A 12,748-nucleotide genomic window follows, 5' to 3' on the forward strand; every position below is an offset into this window, starting at 1 on the left:
GGTCTCCAGGATCACACCCTGGGCTGCAGGCGGCGCTAAACCGCTGCGCCCCGGGGCTGCCCCTCACTGGGATAATCTTAATGCACTCTACTTTCTGTTAAAGAAATTAAGGTATCATTTTAAACTTAAAAAAAAATTTTTTTTTAACATTTTAAAAGACTTGGCTTTGCCACCAATCTCATAAAAGCCCATTTTAAATTAGAGGAAGTAAGCAAACAGAAAATGAATTAAAACTTTAATGAAGCTTCTTAAAGAATCCATACTAATCTCATATCTCAAGTCTACAAAGTATTTTCAAGTTTATGTGAACTGAGTAGTGCACAGATAGATGTCTGTTGTCTAGTCATACTCTGTAATTTAGACAATGAAATATGAACCTTGGAACAAAATTATACTCTGGGGGTGCTTGGGTGGCTCGGCTGATTAAGCATTCAAATTTTGATTTTGGGTCAGGTCATGATCTCAGGGTCATAACATCGAGCTTCATGTCAGGCTCCATGCTGAGTGTGAAGCCTGCTTAAGATTCTCTCTTTCCCTCTGCCCCTACCCACCCCCCAACTCATGCATTCTCTCTCTCGCTCTCTCCTCTCTTAAATAAAAATGTATATTCTATAAGCAAAGATAAATTTTGAAATTGTTGTATTTTTTATTTAAATTTAGTGTAATTAACATATACTTTATTATTAGTTTCAGAGGTAGAATTTAGTGGTTCATCAGTTGCATACAACACCCAGTGTTCATTACATCAAGTCCCTCCTTAATGCCCATCACCAATTACTCACTTCCCCCTACTCACTTCCCCTCCAGCAACCCTGTTTTTTTTCTATAGTTGAATCTTTTATGATTTACCTCCCTGTTTTCATCTTATTTTATTTTTCCTTCCCGTCCCCTAGTTCATCTGTTTTGTTTTTTAAACTCCACACTTAAGTGAAATCATATGGTATTTGTCTTCTCTGATTTATTTGGCTCAGCACAATACCCTTTAGTTCCATTTGCATCATTACAAATGGCAAGATTCCATTCTTTTTGATGGCTAATATTCCATTATATACATACGGCAATATATATATATGGCATATTCTTTATCCATTCACCTGTCAATGGATACATCAGAGCTCTTTCCATATTTTGGCGATGGTAGACATTGCATCTATAAACATTGGGGTGCATGTGCCCCTTCAAATATTTTTTTATAGTGCATCTGTGATTTGTTACTAATTGCATCCATTTTCAAGAAAGCAACTGTTATGTGATCATTGTTGAAAATGTCATCTTTTAAAAATTAATTTCTGGGGCACCTGGGTGGCTCAGTGGTTGAGCGTCTGTCTTGGGCTCAGGGTGTGATATCAGGGTCCTGGGATTGAGTCCCACATGCTTCTCTCTCTGCCTGTATCTCTGCCGCTCTCTGTGTGTCTCTCATGAATAAATAAACAAAATCTTTAAAAAAACAAAAATTCATTTCTATGTTTTTGTTGAGGTTTCCAGAAATACATTGTTATTTACCAAGGACAAGTGTGAGCATCTCTGGTAAGGGCATTCTCTTTTTTCAAAATCATTTTCTGCATTGTTATTATAAGTTTGTGAGCTTAAAGTAAAAATAAAAATATAAAAAGAATTAAAAAAATAAGAAGTCATACCTTTGACTTTGTCACATTGAAATGTTGCTGTAAGCTCAATGCGATAGTATATAGTAGGTAGAACTGGCCCTTTCCAGAACCAAAAAAAAAAAAAAAAAATTGAAAGAAAGAAAAAAAAGAAAAGAAAAAGAAAAAAATCCAGAGTACCTACTTTACAAAATAAGAGATAAATACTACCGTTAGATTATAGATAAAGCAAAAGAAAAGGGGAAAAATGTGACACTGATTTTCCACATAAAGAGAAGTATGGCATTATTTGCTATCTATCACTATCTTTTTATTTCATTTGTGCCATCTGAGAGAACACAGCCCAACCTATGTTCTCCACAGGGATTTAGCTATGACTGGGCATAATGTTGAGCTAGCTACTATGAATCCACTAAAGTTTTTCTAAGAAAAAACCTTTTTTATTTTTAAGGAGTGGGAGAGTCAGGCATGAAGCTTGCTTCTTAGTTCTTCAGCTGTCAGAGAGCTGAAGTGATTCTAAATATAGCATGCGATACTTCAATTCTGAGATTGTTTCTGGGATCTTGGTAGATCCAAGGAAAAATAACCGAAAGAAGCATGTACACTGCTAACCAATGGCATTCTGGCACATAAGGGAGAATTGCTTCGGTGTCCCTTTGATTCTGGGGTTGTTTGTGTATATAGTCATATTATCTATTTTTATTTCAGGATATAGTAAGAAAGTGTTACCACATATTTGTTCTTAAAGAAGACATTGAATCAATGGAGTTGAGAATTACTAAGCTATAATATGAAATGCTGTAGAAAACATAAAGCGATAGATAAGTTATAAGTTCAGTAGACATTCAGTAAAAACCAGGCATACTATGTTAGTGGAAGTTTGGATAAAAAGCAGAGGGTCCAGTATTAGGAAGTCTGTGTTATACTCCATTTTATATTAGGATGATAACATATCATTGAACCATTAAAGTTTATATGTGGAAGATCTAGAAATGTGTTTATAATATGATGTTATATGAACATAATGAAATAGAATATGTGCCCATTGTTTTAATCTATGAAAACTCAAGTGTCTAGGTAGGAGGTAATAGGTAAAACCATGACATACATTGGGCTGAGATGGCAAGAATATGAATAATTCTAGTGTTTTATTATTTTTCAATACTGTGTTGTCTTTTAAGTGAGGAAAAACATGAGAAATGTTAAGGTGTTGTCCGTAGAAGGGAGAGATAAATGAAGGTAAGTCAAAAATACAATTGATGTTTCAGAGAGATGATGATCAGAGAAGTAACTGTCTTGAAGATCAATAAAAATCAAGTAAGTAAACTAATCAAAAGAGTCAGAAAGAAAAGGAAAGTTATTCTACAAAGGGAAATAACCTTAGTCAGGTGTGCTTTGTATGGGGTCAGCAGGCTGAAACAGAGAACTATTCCTAATTTCCAGTAGGAAATTAAATCAGAATTCAGTGAAGCTGTAAGGGGCATGAGTTATCCTCCAAATGGGCAGTGGAATTGATAATCATCCCATCCTGCTTTACTTGGTTTGTGTCATGATTTTAAAATGGATGACAAACACCAATGGAGTCATGAGTAGGATTTTCAAAGAACGCACACTTTGGTTCCTAGGTAAGCCTGTATGAGGCATTGTACTGCGGTCAAAAGACCATTGTCCATGTCAAGTGGTCAGTATCATGCCATCCCCAGTATCACGCAGGGCACACTTTTGGACTTGTGAGCTGTCACCATTTTTTTAAAAAAGATTTTTATTTATTTATTTGAGGGGGGGGGGAGAGAGAGAGAGAGAGAGAGAGAGATAGAGAGAGAGAGAGAAAGATATAGGCAGAGGAAGAAACAAGCTCCATGCAGGAAGCCTGATCTGGGACTCATCCTGGGACTCCGGGATCATGCCCTGAGCCAAAGGCAGAAGCTCAACTGCTGAGCCACCCAGGAGTCCCTAGCTGTCACCTTTTAACTCTTCTTTTTATGATAGCATAAGTGATTTGCTGTCACACAAAGGCTTTGCCATTTTATCCTTATCATAGTTATTTATTAATTGATTTAATGAGTATTCACTGAGGCTTTTCTTCTTGCCAGATACTCTTCAAAACACTTGGGTTAGATCAATGAACGATAACAACAATAAAATATTTCCCTTATGGAGCTTATATTCTACTTGTGGCTGGGGGTAAATTAGAAGTAAGAAACTATAAGCAACTAGCACAACAATAAGGAAACTGTATAATATTGTTCCAATGTGAAGAATAAAGAAATTTTAGACTCAATATCTCAGAAGATATTTTTCATAACTTAAGTCAAGTTGGAGGCAAGAAAGCCTATCTCACACTGAGATAATGAATAAAGCACCAAATATAGAGAAAGGGATCAATAGTTTCAATCTTAGTTCAATCAGAGCAGGATACTCCTGAGTATGGTATATTTCTAATATTATTGGATATTCTATATCAAGTACAATTCAGTAAATTACTATTTCTAAGTATTTGTGTTCAATACTTAAATATTTACACATGATCAAATATTAAAATAAATGCACATATGATAGTTTCATATAGTTGTCTAATGCTATTATAAATTTACTATCACAAATCTGTTTCTCTTTTTTTAAACTGTTACCTCAGTTTCAAATCCTCCAGAACTGCTGGGTCTATGCTCCTGATTGATTAGCTAGTCTTCCTCTCTCAGTCTCTAGGTCTCTCTTACATTTTCAATTGATTTCCATTCCTGAAGAATATTTCTTTTGGTCCTACAATTCCATGCTTTTGATAGTTTGGGAGTGGGGAGAAAAGAACATTGATAATCTTTGCTTCTATGTTAAGGAATGTCAAAAAATTTTTTTAACAATCTCTTTTGCATCCAGTAAGGAGAGCTTGTAAAACCACCACTTGACAAAACTTAATTTGCAGCAAAGACTGGCTTCTAGAAGTAATCTCATTCTCAGTGAAGGAACTGGATATTTGAACTAGCACTCAGAAAGGGCGTGTTGCTAAGAGACCAAGTCCTACACTGGAAATTAGAAAATCTGGCTTTGCTCTCAGCTAACCACAAGTGGTCCATGTGCAAGCCACTTGTATGTTCTGTACTTCCATTCATTAGTAATGAAGGTCTTATCAGCCTCATGATTAAATGCCCAAATTTAAGAACCAAGTGGAGAATAAAGGGGAAGACAAAGTGAGTAGCTAAGTGACTAGTGAAAAACGTGTTTCATTAACAATTGTAAAAAATCCCAAGCTCTTTATGTCTTAGCAGTGCAATCAAAATATACAGACATAATCTTTTGTGTTTAGATCAGGTTTCTGTGTTAGTACTTGAAGGCACTACATAGGGTTTTATTTACTTGTTTCACACTCTCTCCGTCCCATGTTCACAGGCTGTTCTACAAAGTTCAGGGTTCTTCCTTTGTAAGCAAGGGATCAAATTCCTGCTTGAGATTAACGCTAAAAAAAGTCCATCTCTAGGTGTGATTGTGTCTTCTATAAAGGCTATACAGTCCATTATGTTTCTCTTATTTGTAGTAACCATCAGAAAGCTTCTAGTCAAACCAGGTACCTAATACTTTAAATTCCCTCCTCTCGCACGCATTTTGAGCCATTTGTTTTGTGTCTTTCAGCTTTAGCCTTAAATTGTTTTTTTCACACTATATTTTATTTTCTAAGCCATCTCCAGCCCTTTCAGAATGAGACATGACATAAATCCCTGGGAAAAAATTCTGGGTGGAGCTGGAAAGACTTCTTACAGGAAAATCACTCTTTGTTTCTTTTATTCCATAAAAAAATGTGCATCTCCCTGAGGGAAAAATTGAAAGATACCTTTAATGCAACATTGATAGATCTCTAATGTGCCCTGTTTCCCCTTCCCCTTCTGCAAAATAGCTGGCAGCTGGGTTAATCCAAGGATGACATTCAGCTGTAGACACCGAAAGCAAAAAATGAAATACCTGAAGAATTCAGGGGTTCTATGAGTGCTCTGATTTTGCTATGCTTTCGATCTCCTTTTATACTTTTCTTTTAAACTCAAAATTATAAATTGAAGTTGTTTTAAATTCTTAGTTCTTCATAATAAGATTTTTACCAATGTAATGAATAATGGCAAGAGGTATATAGAGAGAAAAATAGGAAGGCATTTTGTAATTTTCCAAGATAGAAGAATCAGCACTCTATTACTGCACTTAACCAAATTTTAATCCAATGAATTCTCTAATTTGAGATGCTTTTGTAGATTCCAGAAAATATCTGTGTACAATTATTTAGGTTGAGGCTCTTGAATTATATATATGTTCCTCTTATTCAGCTCAATTGTCATGGCTTAAAAAGAGGATTTCCTAAATCTATTTCTAAAACTTCCAACATTAGTTAATGCATTACATTAATGAAATACTTTGAAGGCTGTTTTCTATGGAGCCTTGGGATTTTCCGTATGCCTGTGTGCCACCTGGAAAAGCAAAAGTCAGAGAGAGGAGCTGCTGCCACCCCTCTACTCTCCAGAATAACTCTTATCTGTCTTAAATGATAGAGAAAACATATGATTTTCTTTGAAAGTAGCTAAAAATAATATTTTGTTAAAAGAAAAATTTGGAAACCAGTAAGTTAATGTATTGTGCAGATGCTACTTCCTTTTAAATGTAAATGTATTACCAACAAACCACAATATAGAGAGAAATGATCACTTTTAAAGTATATCAATGTAAACACCTTTACATAGTTGGCATGCCATTTCCAAACAGGAGACCTGTTATTTAGAAAATTAAATATACAAATGAGGGCTTCTCGAACAAAGAAACTGGAAAACATCTGGCTCATGGCACAATTCTTAAAAAAGCAAGAAAACCTGGGTACCCCCATTGAAGAGCATGGTAGCCAGATCTCAGCTAAGGATGCAGAGCACCAGAGTCAGGGATTCTGTGAGGCTGGGTGAGAGAATATGCTCCAAATGGGCTTTTACTGATGCCCAGTCAGAGACAGAGGATCACTTCAGTGTAGGCTCTATTTTCAATGTTTTTAAATGACTCGTTTAGTGATAGTTGAGGATGTGCTTTGAACTTTGTCACCCAATTATTTTAGTCATCTGCGATACTTTTCACTTCTGAACATAATATCAAGCTTACAATATGCAAAGCTTTTTGCCTACTAGACTCCTTTCTAAGTATAGGTTTCCATGGGATTAAAAATAAACTATCAATTTTTCATGAAGCAGAATTTTGACAAAATCCTTTTTCCTTTTCTTTTTAAAGATTGTTTTAGAGAGCCAGCAAGCTAGAGCATGAGCAAGGGGAGGGAGCAGAGGGAGAGAGAGAGAGAGAGAATCTCAAGCAGACTCCCTACTGAGCATGGATCCAAAGCGGGCCTCCATCCCAGGACCCTGAGATCATGACCTGAGCAGAGTTGAACGCTCAAGTGACTGAGCCACCCAGGTGCCCCTTCATGCTGAGTTATAAAGACAAATAGCATAAGACTTATTGGACTCAAAGATTAGCAGGCATAAAATCTACTTTTGCCCTCCTCCTAAAGCCCGCTTTGATAATCAAGTTTATGATCGAGTTGAGGGGTATTTTAAGAATAAATGATGCAAAATGATGTACACAGAGGGCTGCAATAGGTTAAAAACTGTACTGAGCAACTTGGCAGAGAAAATGAACAACTGTGCCCCCAAACTACTTTTCGCTAAAGCTTTTTAGCATGTTTCTCAAAGAATGTGACAAACTTAACTTTCTAAGGAATAAGCAGCAGGTCCTGTTTCATTATTTCAATGTATTTGATTAACACTGAGGCTATTTACACCCAAGAATCAAACAACACATCTACTAGCTATATCTCTTATTAAAAGGTTCTTAAAACACCCTGAGGATCAAATATATGATGTCCTACACAAGATCATATATAATTCAGTAGTTGAGGTGCTCTGTGATAGAGGCAGCTGTAGCTCCCTGGCATCAATTGCAGGAAAGCAGTGATGTTCCTAATAAATGCAGTGTTATTATCAGCATGTTATAAGCTGCAGCAGAGAGAATGCCTTTTATCATCCACACAGAAACCTCTCTCATAAAGGCCATAGAAACCATTTGCAAATATAAATATGAATAGAACTGTACGTATTTTTGAAGTTTATAGCACCCTTAATAGCAGTAAATCATATAAAGGCAATTCACTTTCCAATTCCATTTGCAAAAAAAATGCAAAATGCATATTATACAATAAGTGATAGGTAAATAAAATGCCATTTGTGTCAGCATGCTGAAAAGGATAATACAAATCTAATTCAATTGTAAAGCACTACAAAAGAGATGTCAAATAGAAGCATTGCATCACAAATATCTAATATTTTTCAAAGCATGGATTACATCTGTAATGAAAGTATAATGGAGAGAAATTCTGATAGGAAAGGGGTGGGTATATGATAACTCAAAATAATAAACATAAAGTTATTAGTTCTATTTTACAGCTGCTAAGTTATTTTTAAAGATATGAAATGGTAATACATCTAAATAGTTACATTTTATATAATTCCAAAGAAAAGGAAGAAAACACAAACAAAATCCAGGGAGAAAAATTGGCAAATGCAGATTATTAAGTTTTCTAACCATTAAGAAGTGCCATTAAATCAGTACTAGTTCAAGTAAGAATTAAAAACAAAACCAGGGTTCTAGCCCGGGTACCTGTGGCATAAACAGATGCTGTGTGGACGCTTGTAGTCGGCGTCCGAGGGTGTAGGTCAGCATGAGCCGGCTCCAGGATGAGTACGACCCCTACGCAGTGGAAGAACCTAGCGACCACCCACTTTGAGCAGTTCTGAAGATGAAATGGATGTGCTTTTACATGGAACTCCTGACCAAAAAAGAAAACTCATCAGAGAATGTCTTACTGGAGAAAGTGAATCCTCTAGTGAAGATGAATTTGAAAAAGAAATGGAAGCTGAATTAAATTCCACCATAAAAACAATGGAGGACAAGTTATCCTCTCTGGAAACAGGGTCTTCCTCAGGAACTGGAAAAGTTGGAACAGCTCTGACAAAGTACTATGATGATATATATTTTGATTCTGATTCTGAAGATGAGGACAAAATAGCACAGGTAACCAAGAAGAAAAAGAAAAAACGACACAGGATTCCAACAAATGATGAGTTATTATATGATCCTGTAAAAGATAACAGAGATCAGGCCTGGGTTGATGCACAAAGAAGAGGCTACCATGGTTTTGGAATACAGAGACCATATCAACAACGGCCTGTTCCAAATAGTGATGCTGTCTTGAATTGCCCTGCCTGCAAGACCACACTATGTCTTGATTGCCAAAGGCATGAATCATACAAAACTCAGTATAGAGCAATGTTTGTGATGAATTGTTCTGTCAACAAAGAGGAGGTTCTAAGATACAAAAATCCCAGAGAACAGGAAGAAAAGGCGAGGCCGTAAGAAGATGAGGTCTAACCACGAAGACACTGCAGAGCAGAGAGGCACAAGTGGAAGAAATCTATCACCCGGTCATGTGCACCAAATGTTCCACGGAAGTGGCCGTCTATGACAAGGACGAAGTCTTTCATTTTTTCAACGTTTTAGCAAGTCATTCTTGAATAGTTAAGTTGGCATTTTTTGCCCAATACAATATATAAGGCAAACATGGACAGTTATTACCCTCTTGCCTATTCATATCAAGTAACATTCTGAGGGGTTATCTGAGGACACAGTGTTTATCTTTTTTGAAAGAGAATGGTTGTCAGCCTTCATCCCTCCGCCCCCTTTTAAAAATTTTTCCCCAGCTCTGATGGGACTGATAATTCATTCCCTCTTTGATGGGCATTTGGAAACTATGGGGCTTTTCATGTATTAAAGCTCTTTAGAATTAAAATGTTCTGCAGTTATAAGTAAAACAAAAACAAGAACAAACAAAAAACAAAACCAAGCAAAAAACACTTGTATCTAGCATAGGTTATCCATGACCTAGGATTTATAAAAATATAAGCAAACTAAAAATTTCAGTGGGAGTCTACATATATCCCTATCTTTCTTCTTTGTACTACTGATGCTGGCTGGTATCCTTTGGAGCAGGATCCTTATGTCAAAGATATGGGTGAGAAATATTAAACATCCTGTGAAATAGATAAAAATATATATTGGGTGAATAGTGCTTTTTTATATTTTAATACCAGACCAGCACATACAAAGCAATCCTCTCCAAATATTTTATCTGTTTTCAGGAAAAGAAATAGAAATGCAGACTACATAATAAAGTTTATTTAGTGAAAATAATAAGCAGACAAATTAAAAAAAGCAAGACATCTGTCATCAAGATAGGTGGAAAAAACAAATACTTATTATAAGGATTCCAAAGACACTGTGACAGAGAACATTTTATAATAGATTTTGACACATGTTAGTTGAGAGTTCTGGCAGTAATTAGCAGTAGGATTTTAGATGACTCAAATAAACTTTCTAACTTCTTTCTCTACAAAGTGAGGGAGTTAAATTGTTTCAAAATCATTTTCAAATTTTAACACTCTACTATTTTACAAGGTAAAGGAAAATTCAAAAATAAACATTTCAAATGGCTTTATGGGCCTTTTTTGGTAGGAAATGTGGTTTAAAAAATCAACTTCATTAGACTGCATTTTTTAAGAATATATCTGATGTTAATGGATAAAAATTTATTAGTCACTCTGAAATAGGTTATGTAACAAAGTACTATTATTCTTTAGAAAAAATTATTTCAAAAGCCTGTTATCCTCTTAGTAAGTGTCATGACAAACTATCTATTCTTAAAGACCAATAAAATTAATCAGCAGTCATGATAAAAAATTTACACATGGAAAATATTTCCCATATTTCCCCTCCCAAATTACAGCATAGTAAATATTTAATTTCTGAAATGATTTGCAAGTAGCATCTTGCTTTTATTTTAACTTTTTTCCTTTACCAGGAAAGGATGTACCTCATCTATCTGACCTGGTATTAAATAATCATTGTTAGTAAGTTTTAATGTAATATAAAATAAAAGTCAGAAAAGAAGTTAAAATGTCATATTTTATAATATTAAGATTCAAAGGAAAGTGACTTTGCTATAAGGAATATAAAGGAGATGATAATGGAAAATATATTCTAAGATAGTTTTTTCATTAAATAGCATCTGAGTCCTTGGCCAATATGGTCTTCTCAGTCCTAGATGCTGCACTTAACCATTTACTCTCAGAATTGAACAAAAGAGTACCAACAGGTGGCCAAGAGGATCACCTGGATACCAAACTTATTTCTTGGGTCTGCATTATGTAATAGCACCCCTGCTTCCTCCTGAGAAGGCCAAGACTGTGGTTCCTGCCTGCCGGTCCATGGACATATGGACTCAAGGAATAACCTTACTTGACAGTCCAACAATACACTTGTTGTAAATCCTGGTATAAGTTTTAATCTTTTGGAAATCAGGACAGTTAACCCTAGAGCCCAGCACTGTGGTGACAATAACCACAAGTAGGCCTTTGGGAAGGATGATAAGTGGGGGCATTTCTACTTCCATCCCTGAGGACTCAGGGATGGCACACAGACAAACCATCCATACTGTGTCCTACCCAAGTTCCTGACCCACAGAATCCGTGTGCATAATGATGGCTGCTTTACATGACTGGGATGGTTGATTATGACAGCAGTAGTGGTATTGGTTTTAGTATTAAGATTAGGGTGCTAAGATAATGAAAACCTAAAATATGTGGCACTGTTCTGGGACTGGGGAGAAGCTGAAAAAGCCTTAAGGAGATTGTTAGCCAAAATTGGACAAAAAAAAAGAGATACTTGTTATACAGAGGCAAAAATTTAGCAAAACTATTTCCCACAATAACATAGTAAATAGAAAGTCTACCTGGCAAATATGTGACCTGGCCAAGATTACCAAGCAGTGCTGAAAATACACATGGCCATCAGCTGCTAAGTAGAAAATGAGAGAGAGAGGAGCTAAAGGAGTAACTTAAAAGAGCCAGCACTTATGGGGTATGAAAATAAAGCTGCTTCTCATTCTCACAATTGGATGAATCTTGGGCACATTGTGAGAAAATGTATGTATTTCTATGCACAGGAGAAGTGAATTGTGCGCCCATAGTAAAGACTACAGTAGGTATCTCCAAAAGATGGCCACGCGAATCTGTATTTCACCCAGGTTCTGTGGGACCATGACACTTCTCCTATGAAGGGCTGGTTTGTGTGCCATCATCTGGAATCTACTGGACTTTTTTGACTTCCTTGGCCCATAGTAGAGGGGAAAGGTAACACTACGTGATCTCCAGGGGTCTATCTTACAATGTCATGCCTCCAGGTTTGCTTTTTGAGAAGCCTTGCTCTTAGCAACCACTCATACTGTGAGGAAGTCCAGGTTAGCCATTCAGAGAGACCATAGAGGAAAGTCACAGGTGGATGTTCCATTTGAAAGCCCTCCTGAGATCCAAGATTCAGTCGACATGAACACCTTCACATGTGAGTGAAAACACCACTATATCCTTCCCATCACCATCTGTCCAGTTATCTCAGCTTTTGAGTCTCCCCAGCTAAGGCTCTAGAGACATGTTCTTGCTGTGTGCTACTCTTATCTCTAAGCATAGAATCTGTGAGTATAATGAAAGTATTGTTTTATAGCACTAAACCTGGAGTGGTCTGTTTGCAATAGATAAATGATAAACTGAAATATTTTGAAAAATGAATCAAACACTTTGTTTAAATTTTTTCCTTATATGTTTAATTTTAAAAGATTTCACTTCTGGCTTCTTATAAATACAGAGGTTTTCTTAAAAATCTGAGATATGACCAACACAATGGTCATGTATTCTAAAATACATGAGCATATTTTTCTTTAGCAAAAGAGAAAATTTTGCATTTTTCTTCATGAACTTTGATTTCTCTTATATTTCCCTTACACATATTACACTAATATCACAGAAGTATTTTCAACAACTTATTTTTGACAGCATTTTGGAGCATTTAAAATCTGGGGGGTAGATCGCTTCTCGGCCTTTTGGCTAAGATCAAGTGTAAAATCTGGGGGGTTGAAGGGGGATCCCTGGGTGGCTCAGTGGTTTAGCTCCTGCCTTTGGCTCAGGGCGTGATCCTGGAGTCCCAGGATCGAGTCCCGCATCAGGCTCCCTGCATGGAGCTTGCTTCTC

General features: G+C 36.2%; 1 pseudogene; it reads left to right on the forward strand.

Annotated features, from left to right (window-relative positions):
• Positions 1-8,331: 8,331 nt before the first annotated feature.
• On the forward strand, positions 8,332-9,184 carry LOC121480785 (annotated as a pseudogene).
• The last annotated feature ends 3,564 nt before the right edge of the window (positions 9,185-12,748 follow it).

This window comes from Vulpes lagopus, chromosome 22 (assembly GCF_018345385.1).
Source record: "Vulpes lagopus strain Blue_001 chromosome 22, ASM1834538v1, whole genome shotgun sequence".
In the NCBI taxonomy this organism is placed as follows: domain Eukaryota; kingdom Metazoa; phylum Chordata; class Mammalia; order Carnivora; family Canidae; genus Vulpes; species Vulpes lagopus.